We start from the raw sequence: 11,419 nt of genomic DNA on the forward strand, positions 1-11,419 counted from the left end.
CCTGGCTGTGGATCCTGCCTCTGGCTCATCTCTGGCTCGTCTCTGCTCTGTGCCTGACCGAGTACCTCGTCTCTGCTCCTGCTCCTACTCCTGGCTGTGGTTCCTGTCTCCGGCTCGACTCGCGCCTTTGACTGTCCCCACAACCACGGCTGGATGAAGCTCGTCTGCTGGACTTTTATATATGTAGTTGTAGATTTAGATAAGTTAATTCTTCTCTAAGAGTTCTGGTAAATCGCCTGTCCGTCCTGGGGGAGGATCCCTCCTTCATGTGGGCACCCCTGAGGTTTCTTCGTTTTTTCCGGAATCCGTTTTTTTTGGGAGTTTTTCCTTACCGCGAAGGGGGGTCTAAGGGCAGGGATGCCAGTATAGCTTAGTCAGTTTGTTAGTTCATTTTAGTATTTTTCTATTGAACTCTTTGTATTCGTGATCCTTTTGATTTCATGTTTTACTTCGAAGCCCATCGAGACGACTGTTGTTGTGATTTTGGGCTATACAAATAAAATTGAATTGAATTGAATTGAACTAACTCTTTTTTGGGGGGATTTTAGGATTTTTGCATGAAACAGGGTGTTAAATTTGAAGATGGGTTTGAATCCAATCCCCTCCTTGATTCTGGACAGACAGGAACTGCTGCAGTTTATTTCAGCCAGGATCAAGCAGCGAACACGCTGGACAATTTACTGGATTATTCATTCATTCATCTTCTTCCGTTGATACCTTTCGGGGTCACGGGGCTGCCGGAGCCTGTCCCGGCCACTTATGGGCGAAGGCAGGGGACACCCTGGACAGGTCGCCAGTCTGTCGCAGGGTTTTACTGGATTAAAGAGATGCAAAAAATAAAGACAACGTTGTCTTCAGTGGTTGTTCACATTTGCTCAAACAAATTCAGTTGCAGAAGGAAATATGAATTAAACGTTTTTTTTGCTTTAACATGATTTATAGATGAAATGTGTGAGTTTCAAAACTGTATGAAGATTAAAAACAACAACTCAATAGTTCCTCACAGGAAAACAACAGACAGAAATCCTTCTAGAAACACCAATGAGGAATTTAATAGAGATGTGGCAGGAATTGCTCTGGAGTAAATGTGTAATTGAAAAATAGAAAGGTGTCAAGATTTCTACTTGTTCTCTAATTCTTATTTATTTGATCATTTTACATTTCATAGGTTTGGCTGTTTTATAGTTGTTTATGGTTTTTTTGTGGCTTTTTGTTTTAAAAAATTTTTATCCAATGAAGTACTTGGGTTCCGTCCGAATTCCTTCACCACTCATAGTGCACTACAGTGCATGCATACACTGTAGTGCACTACGCCATTTTGTAGTGCTGTCCGAATCAATAATTCCAAAATTGAGTTTCTTAGAAATTTCCCAGAAATCTCTGCAAAACACTAGTTGCTCTCTAGATTGGTGAATACATGCATTGCATTTTAGCAATTCTGGGGGGTAATAGTATTTTAATGTTGTTTTTTTTCTTTAAATCATCCACGTTTTCATCATCAGAACACAGTACATCCGTAAGAAGTCTTCGTAAAATGCTTATACTCATCATGTTTTTACTTTGTGAAATCAGTGACGTCATATTTGCCATTTATTGAAAAATTTAAAAAAAAAGTGAACATGGTGTCTGAATTGCTTTTGAAATCCAGGAAACTAGATAGTTTTTTTAGTATTTGGGGAGTAGGGAGGGAATTCGGACATAGCCTTTGTGTTACTTGGGGATGCTTTATAAATGCTTTATAAGTTTGATAGAAAGTTTGATTTGATAATGGCCAAAAAAAAAAACTATGAGCACAATGATTAACTGACAAAACCGATAGTTTAGTCTCCACTTCGGTTTCATATTTCTTAGAAAAAAATTGACTGTGCAAGAAAAAAAAAGAACAGTCAGGGATATGATGAGCTTGGCGTCTGCCAAAACATGACAAAGCTTTTCCCAGAAGAAGACGTATCTGTAAAATCAGGGCATCAGAACAGAGGCTTTGCTGTCCTGCCCACATTAAGCTATTTGTACCGGTGCCATCCTGACCTGATCTTCACTTCCCCTTAACAGGATTTTTGCTTTAATCAAAAGTGGAATGGAAAAAGGACCCTGTGTGCCTCTGGGATATTTTTCCATTAACCATTTTGACACATGACTGACTTTAGGGGATTATTGGTTTTTGAAGAACTATTAACAGCTGTACATTTGCATTTTAATACAGTTCTACTCAACTTACTAATGCAATTTTCTTTTCAGCTTTGTTGCCGTCTTTTTCCTGCAGCAATTCTAAACTAACTATAAGGAGCCCTCCAGCGTTTAATTATTCTAATTGCCACGAAATATTAGTTTTCATTAATCAGCTTTAAAACACTACAATTGGGCCCTAATCATTATTGCTCATCTCCAAAATGTTGCTTGACATTTAACATCAGGGTCCAGGAAATGTCAGCCGAGACGAGGAACAATATTTATTCAAATCAACTAAAACGAGATGTTTTCATGTTTACAAGACTCTCCCGCTCCTTCATTAGATCGGAACACTGTAATGTCGGCAAACGTCTGCACAGAGAGGAAATTCACTCTAAACTTCAAATCTGTTCCCAAAATAACCAACCAGTTTAATTATGGAGTTAATATCACTGCAGTGCGTCTAATTTGTGTTTTCCAGCCATAGCTTGCCTTACTAAATGGTGGGTAAGGCATTCCTTGATAGAGGTCTCTGAATGTCTTTGCAGGACATTCAGCCTAAATGATGACTTTAAAAAACTCCATTTAAAAAAAAAGACATCATTTTTCCACCTTGTTTGGATGCATTGAAGTTTTCCTCATGTAGATCTGAGAACAAAAGGATCTAACTTTTTGCCAACAATTCATGTTTACTTTAAAGTTAATAGTGCTTTGGTGAGCCTCACTCCCTCTATTCCAGTTTTCCCTAATTGCTAAACCACTAAATGCCCTTCTCTAAACCAGCCCATCAATAGCTTTAACTCTTTCCTAAAAGACACGACTCTCTGGTTTTAACCTAAAATATAACACACAACAAACTGTCACTTCAATTCACACCTCACAAGATGCAAAAGAGCCAAAACTCAAACTCTGCATTACACAGCACATAACACATAACTGAAGACACTTGTTGCGAATCAACTGCAGCGAACATAAAGGTAGTTCTGAAACAACTGAGCAGCTTTTCAAAGATGGATAACAGAGCAAGGCAAGACAGACCAAGACCCAGAACCGCAAAAGACTGAGACCTGCACAAAGACCCAGACCCAGACCAAAACCACGACCCAATCAAAAGAGCAAGAATCTCTGATGAGATCTGGGCCATAGTTATTGACTATGGAATGACTATGAGAGAAGCTGGTCAGAGGATCAGTCCTCAACTCAGCAGGTTCACTGTTCACCAGGTTCACCAGATCATTCTTTAACACACCCTGCCTTCGTATCTCCTAACTGGCTAAACACACCTGACCCAGGTCATCAGCAGGGGCCACATTTTCACATCTGCCCTCGAGATATGGTATTACACCATTACCCCTGCTCTACAGACATCTGCTTCAACAAATCTCAAACATTATTAAACTCAAAATTTAGCACATCGTTGTGTCCCCAACGATACAATGATTTCCCAAAGGAATCTGAAGAACTTTCAATGCAGCATTAAAAAGGGCATCTTGTTTTCTGTTTGTTCCGATCAATCAAAGTTTTCTTAAAAATTCTAAAAAAAATTAATTAGAACAAACTGTGCCTCAGGACCTTTGATAATGTGAATTAACTACTAGTCTTTTTTTAATCTTTTAATGATAATTACTTACCAAATCACTCCCCCTTCTCCAAGCAACTTCAGAGCGTTTCATTTCTTTGACCTTTCATTTGTCCCTTTTTCTTACTTTTTATGGCCTTCAGTTAAGAAATGTTCGGAAACTTTTCCAAATTAACTCGCATTCTCGTTGATTAATGTAAAATGAGAGAAGAAATGTATTCTTATTTTTAATATATATATATATTAAAAATTTAAATGACACCTGAACCCATGACGGAGTGTTGGTCACTTTGAAAGTAAGGCAAAGTAGAGCAAACATCTTTGTATGACTGGAAGCTTTCTATTAAATGGAAAAGGGCTAAAACTGTTTATTTTTTAATCCTATGTTTTCAGCAGGCACGAAATGCTTTTAGTTGTCTTTTTACAGCATTCTCATCATCACTCTTCCAGACTCAGCCAAGCCTGAAGGACTAAGACACGTGTTTTTGAAAATAGTGGTCCAGTTGCTGGGCAGAATAGCATCAAAATGAGTCTACTACCTCTAAATTCCCAACATTTTGTGTAAAATGGGGCAAAAAAGTATGTAGTCAGACACCAAATATGCAAGTTCTCTCACTTAAAAAGATTAGAGGCCTGTAATTTGTATACCTCAACTATGAATATCTCATTGTCAGATTTTTAAAGAATATTTGCAAATTATGTTGTAAAACAAGTATTTAGTCAATAACAAAAGTTACAATCAATACTTTGTTACATACCCTTTGTGGGCAATGGCAGCAGTGAAATATTTTCTGTAAGTCTTCACAAGGTTTTCACAAAATGATAGTTTGCCCCATTCCTCCATGCGGATCTCCTCTAGAGCAGTGATGTTTTGGGGCTGTCGCTGTCATGGTGCCTCTGTCAGACTCCTCCCCCTCTCCTCTCCGCTTGGTTCCCTGATTCAGCCCAGCTGCGACCACTGAACTCATCTTCACCACCTGCCTATTTAAGGAGCTCCTGGACCAGTATTCATCGCCAGTCCATTGCCCCTGATGGTGCATATTTGGTCTTCACGCTTTGTTTATGTTAAGCTCTCTGAATCTCTAGTCAGAACCTAATTAGTCTCTTACCTGTTTCCAGGTTCTCTCAGTCACGAGTGGTCGCCTGTCCTGCTGCATTCTGGAAGCCTCTCTCAGTCTCCTTCCCCTGGTCACGCCGCGAGCCTCTGCCGCTTCTCCTCTGCCGCTTCTCCTCCCGTCAAGAGCTGACACCTTCCCCGTCGCTCCCCGGACTTCTGCACCAGTGACGCCACAGAATCCCTACACCTCGCTGTGGATGCCCCGGAGCCTGCTGCCTTCATTGCTACTTCATTATTAAATCCATTCGCTACCTACGCCTGTGCTTCCCCGTGTCTTCTTCCGGGTTTCAGCATCTGAGTCTCTATTGTTCTGTAGCCATGACAGTCGCTGGGCAACACACACTTTCAAATCCCTCCAAAGATTTTCTATGGGATTGAGATCTGGAGACTCGCTATAGGCCACTCCGGAACCCTGAAATGCTTCCCACAAAGCTACTCCTTTATCACCCGAGCGTTTGAGTTTGGAATCGTTGTCATGCTGAAAGACCCAGCCAGGTTTCATATGGTCCCCTTGCTGATGGAACGAGGTTTTCCCTCAAAATTCTGACCATACATGACCTTTTTCATTCTTTATTTTACATGGATCAGTCGTCCTGGTCTCTTTGCTAAAAAAAGAGCACCAAAGCATGATGTTTCCACCCCCATGCTCTGCAATAGGTATGGTGTTCTTTGGATGCAACTCAGGCTTCTTTGTCATCCAAACACAATGAGAAGAGTTCTTACCAAAAAGATCTATTTTGGTTTCATCTGACAATAAGACATTCTCCCAATCCTCTTCTGGATCATCCAAATGCTCTCTAGCACCTTTAGATGGGCCTGCGCATTTACTGGGTTTAGTAGGGGCACACGCCTGGCCCTGCAGGATTTTAGTCCCAAGTGGTGTAGGGTATTATTGATGGTAGCCTTTGTTACTTTGGTCTCAGCTCTCTGTAGGTCATTAACTAGGTCCCTCTGTGTGGTTCTGGGATTTTTGCTCTTGTGATCATTTGACCCCATTTGTATGATAATTACCAGCAGCAGTTAACCAATTCAAAAATTGAACTTGAGTGAGAGCAGCATTTTGTCAATATTATTATCATCAAGCAGAGGTGAAGGGTAGTCATCCAAATAATTACTTGAAGAAGAGTGAAAAAGTATATGATGGAAAAATTCACACAAGAACTTAGTAACAGTTTGGGTGTAGGGTCAAAAACTCACCAACCGAAGCAACAACTAAAAAAACTAAAGAAATGTAAAAATGTAGGTATTTTCAGATAATAATAAAAAATTGACCTGAGTGAAAAGGAACATCTCTGCTTTCCCTTTTGAGAAAAATCAATTGGAGATTAATACTTCAACACTGAAGCTTCAGCTCCAGTGTTGAAGTGTTGACATTCTTTAAATTACCTTAACTCTTTAACTGTTTACACAACACAATTAACGTGGTCCCAGCAGATACTGAAGTGGAATAAAAGCAGCTTTGCGCTGATATGCAACACTTTAGTGTAGTGAAGTGTTTACACAATCAACATAAATCAGTGTTTCTTAAATAGTATGACGCGCCCCCCAAGGGTGGCCCGATGCGATGTCGAGGGGGGCGCGGAGTAGTAGTTTTAGGCACATGCCATACGGGCCTGCGGTGACAGCGGTTCAGAGCTTAGAAAGAAATCTGTGCCATTATCACAGAGTTTGTAACAGCCTGAAACCTGTGAACTGCCATCCCTCCAGCTGCTCCTGTCACACGCGGCTCGCGTGTGTGAGAAGGAGAGGGGAGGGGTAGTGGGCTCAGCCTGCGAGGTGGAACACGCACGCGGAGCGCTGCCTCTGTTGCGAAACACCACGATCATCGAGTGCCTTAGATTACTGCTAATAATGTCATTCTTTATTAACTATTGTAGACATTTTGATGACGTGTCTTTATTTTCATATATACGTATTCTTTGTCTGCCTGTTGTTTAGTTGGTGTTAGTATTTGACATGAAGACAGCAGGTAATGCAGGAAAACAGCTGCACTCTTTGAGATCATAAACAAACAATCATCATTTAGAAAAATATCTGCACATTGTTTTTTACATATTTCTTCAGAGTGAAAACGTTAAATATATTGTGTTAATGATTCAGATCAATGTACATTTAACATTATTTATTGATTGAATTGTTTTTTTCAGCATCAAATGGTTCAGTTGGTCAAAATGTTTCTAGTTTAAATAAGGACTGACAGATTTCTTTTTATTTCACGCACAATAAGCTTCTTTTCTGTTTTAGACTATAACAGGGTTTCTGTGGCTACATAAAGTTAATATTTGTTGAAAGTGGATTTATATTGTTTTTTCCTTTGTTAATGTTAAAAGATACAATTTTAGGTATACTTACACAATTTTTAATAGATACTAACATATAAATTGTCACAGTGGCGAGTCTGTGTCTGTGGGGTGGGGGTGGGGGGGTGGGGGGGGGGGGCATTTTCTTTTTCCTAGGGGGGCCTTGCAAAAAATAATTGAGAAGCACTGGCGTAAATCAACTAATTCTGTCGCATGGAAAAGCAGCTTTGTGCAGTAATGGCACGCATTACGTTTGTAACGTGTTGCACATCCGTACAAAGCCAATCTGAAAAGCCGATTTTTTTTCTCTGCATCAAAATCTGCAGATTTCCGTAAGTCGCGTAAATGGTCATAGATTTGATGAACGTCAAAGAGTGTGTGTTATTTATGCTGGTGGCATCTCCATTGTTAAAGGGTTAACTTGAATCTACGTCAGTATTGAAAATGCTTTAATGAACAGATTAGAATGGTGGCTGGCAATCATCAATATTTGTTTTTTAATCACCTACCTTTACTTTTCTCATTTTCAAGTGATTAAATTCAAAGTGTCACAAAATGTGTTGTTTCTTTGGTGGCTTTTTTCTGGACTATTTATTACAAACATTAGGAAGTACTACTGTCAATCACAGTTGTGTAATATTACAGGTTTTTAATAAAACACAAATTAAGTTGTACTTCAAATTATGGCCAGTAAAACTGATCTCAGGAGTACAAAAAGTTATTTTTGTCAAGTTCCAGCTCCTTCCCTTCCCTTCTGACTCATCCTGCAAACAAACTCAATTAAATTCAATTAAACAAAAAACTCAAGCATCTTCCTTTGCCTATTTGCTCAGCTGCCTCTCTACCTGACTTTGAAGTTCTCAGATTTTCCTACCTTTTTATGCTTTTTTGGACCATGTCTATACTTCTGTATCTACTGGATTCATCCTAATCAATGGATTGGATATTCCGTCTCTGTCACTCCTCTTTTGGAATTGGATCATTGTATTGGTCAATTAGATATTTTTCTCACTTTTAACCCCATGCCACATGTCCCCTAGACCTCTCAAACCTCTGTCAGAGCTTCAGTTTCTTCCTCCAAACCAACTCTTACCGTTTCTGCTCAGCTCCAGCCCATTCACCAAGCTCTGACTATCTCTCATTCTGAGACTTTGCTACCTAGGCTTTCAGTCTAGTTGCATCCTAGTTCATGACAACCTAAATGAACATAACTTTTTACTCCCCTGTGGTTATCTGAAAAAACATGAGTAATTGTCCAAAACTGAACACAAGCGAAGGAGCCCCGCACTGTTCTGGTGCAGGTCTTTAAAGGTCCAAGAGTTTTAGAATGGTTTGAAGATTTTAGAAATGAATATGTTGAATATGATCTACAAATAAACGTAAGCAAGCTAAAAAGTTCAAAGGCAGGTCTTAGCCTATCAGGTAAAGGAGAGGAATCTATTGCTTCGACTGCCTCTTAGCCCACACCGTCATTTAGAAATGTTGAAGTCATCCATGATAACTGTGGACTTACTTTTCAGTCTCACCTCCACCACAACCTCAAGTTAACTGAACCTTCTCTTTAGAGCAGGACTTGCTCTTTAAATCAATCAGTACAGTCTCCTGCTAGTTTTCATTTGAGGCTGCCACAAACAGATTAAACTTATATAGCTTGTTGCTACAGACATCGAAGGACCTCAGGTTTCTCAGGAAGAACAGACAAATCTGCTCTTTCTTGTAGAGTAGGGCTGCCTAACTCTGGTACTCAACATCCACCCCCTTGTCTATTTTCCAGTTCTTTCTGCACTACTTTATGCTTGCAACCAAAAGGTGTGTTTAGCCAGGACATTCATTGTGACATTCGGGGTGGGATTATATAAGTTTGCTTCCTCCCACTCCCTTTCAAGCAATATTTATTAATATGTCTAATTATCCTAAGTTTGATTAGTTACTGTATGAATGTATAACTGATGTTTATATTGCTGTTGTGTATTGTTTCTACTTAATTGCTTGAAATAAACCATTTCAAATCAAATCAAAAATTGTGGACCCCCAAAATTGGTAAAATTGCATCAACTGTTCTTTTCTTTTTTCCTCTTGGTGTTTGGTCACACCAAAAATCAGCTGGCTGAGCTCCTGGGATGGTTGTGTCTATTCTAAAGCAGAACATTGAGTGTAAAAGTGAGATTACTCCAGGAACGTCTGTCTGCTGGTTTCCTCCAAACTGTCAAACTGAGACTGACACATCTTCATGTACCTCCTGATGATGTAGAGCTTCTCCTCATCTCCGAGCTCAGTGGCCTTGTGGTTAGAGTGTCTGCCCTGAGACTGGAAGGTTGTGGGTTAAAACACAGGCCGAGTCATACCAAAGACTTTAAAAATGAGACCCAATGCCTCCCTGCTTGACACTCAGCAGTAAGGGGTTGGATTGGGGGGTTAAATCCACCAAATGGTTCCCGAGCGCGGCTGTGTCTGCAGCTCACCACTCCCCCAGGGGAGAACAAATTTCACACACCTAAGTGTGTGACAGATAGTGTGATTTGATTTTGAAATATGAAAGCAGCCTTAATAATGTGCATAGCTACGGATGAAGGTGAGAATTTTGCTGAGGTCGATGTGAACGTAGCTTAAAGCTTTCATAGTTTTAAGATTTGCATTGGATCATGACAACCACAGGGGAACATCAAGGCAAGTTAAAATTTCTGAAAGTATGGACATTAATTATCAACCAAATGAGATGGACAATATATAAAAAAAATGTTGTATTTAGATATTTGTCATCAGTACATAAAACACACATGGACTTCTGTGTGCATGAGACAGGTGCTTGAAAGCTGAAGATAGAAAAACTGAGCCTCCTTTAGTCTTTATCTGAACGTCTTAAAACAAAGGCTGAATAGGAAGAGCATTAACAGTGGGCACTGAAAAAAATCAAAGTGGGGGCAGCCCTCCTTTCTGCTTGGTGCTTTGTCCTCCTGCGCTGCTTCTCTGACTTGGAGAATTGAGGCAGGAGCTGGACTGTGTCCAATCTGAATTGATTTTTGCTGTGTTTTAAACCTGCATCTTGATATTGGAGTAAGTGCATAGTGTGAGAAAGTCTTGAAACAAATGGAGTCCCTAATTGGTTGTGACAGCTGTGCAGCATTTGATGGACAAGAGCTAATTTTTCTATCGTTCCGAAATAAAAAACAAGAGGAGGAGAGAATAAGTTGCTTATTAGAGGCAGGTGTTCATCTCACACTATAAATGCAAATGTCAGATACATTTGTTATCCAAAGGTGCAGATTTGATTTGATTTTAGTTGAAAATGACACAAGTTTTCTGTTCACTTTTGCAATATTTCTACTGTTTTGCCAAATTTGCAAGTGTTCCAGATAAAATCAACAGCATTGGTTGTTTTTCTTTGAGGCCTTTAAGATTAGTAAAACTCTGACAGTTCTGTCTTTGCAGAAAGGCACGTTTTCTTTTTCTGTCCCTTGTTTGACTTTGCGTCTTATTTTACCAGTTACAGCGCAATGCTTCCATCTGGTTTGGAGGAGTGCAGCCAAGCTTTCAGAGGGCATCACATGGACCTCAGACCTGTATATGGGATTCAGCCTCCCCTGAGCTTTCCTGCTTTCTTTCAACTAACAGTCTAAAATTGGATGTCCTTGACTCCCAGCAGCATGATGCTGCTAATTCAAACAGTTGGTCTGCTTTTATTTGCCACCTAAAAGGGTAAGTTTTTATTAGTTTTGTTCGTAATCATAAAATTTTTAGGGAAAACTTTAACTGATCAGTTATTGAGCTTAAATGTATAGTCGTACTGAATAAAAGGTGCAGATAAAAGGTATTAAATGTAAAAGCTGTAAGGCTTTCAAAACAACACAGGAACTCTCAGGACACAATTTTTTTAGGAATGAGGTTAATCTTCAACTGAACTTCTCAGGACACAACGAAGATCTCTGGAAAACACGAGAGATGAAGTCCCTGATATTTTGGCAAGTTGTGACTTGACCCTCTCCGCTAAAAGCATATGGTGGCACAGAAGTGCAAATCACTCAACACAAAAAACACAACAAAGATCACAACAATTAAAAAAGCAAAACAATTAATAAAAAAGCAACACTACATTCAAGAAAAACCAAAACACAGTTAAAAAAAGAAAAAGAAATTAAATAAAAATGAAATATTTCTGAAGACGTTATTTCCGGGAATACAATAAAATGTTAAAAAACGAAAGACAACAAGAAACAGGAAAAGGTTGGATAATGAAATCCCATATAACCTTTGGTT

The sequence above is a fragment of the Oryzias latipes genome, chromosome 11 (genome assembly GCF_053564925.1).
Source record: "Oryzias latipes strain Hd-rR chromosome 11, Olatipes_Hd-rR_3.1".
NCBI classification, from domain to species: Eukaryota; Metazoa; Chordata; class Actinopteri; order Beloniformes; family Adrianichthyidae; genus Oryzias; species Oryzias latipes.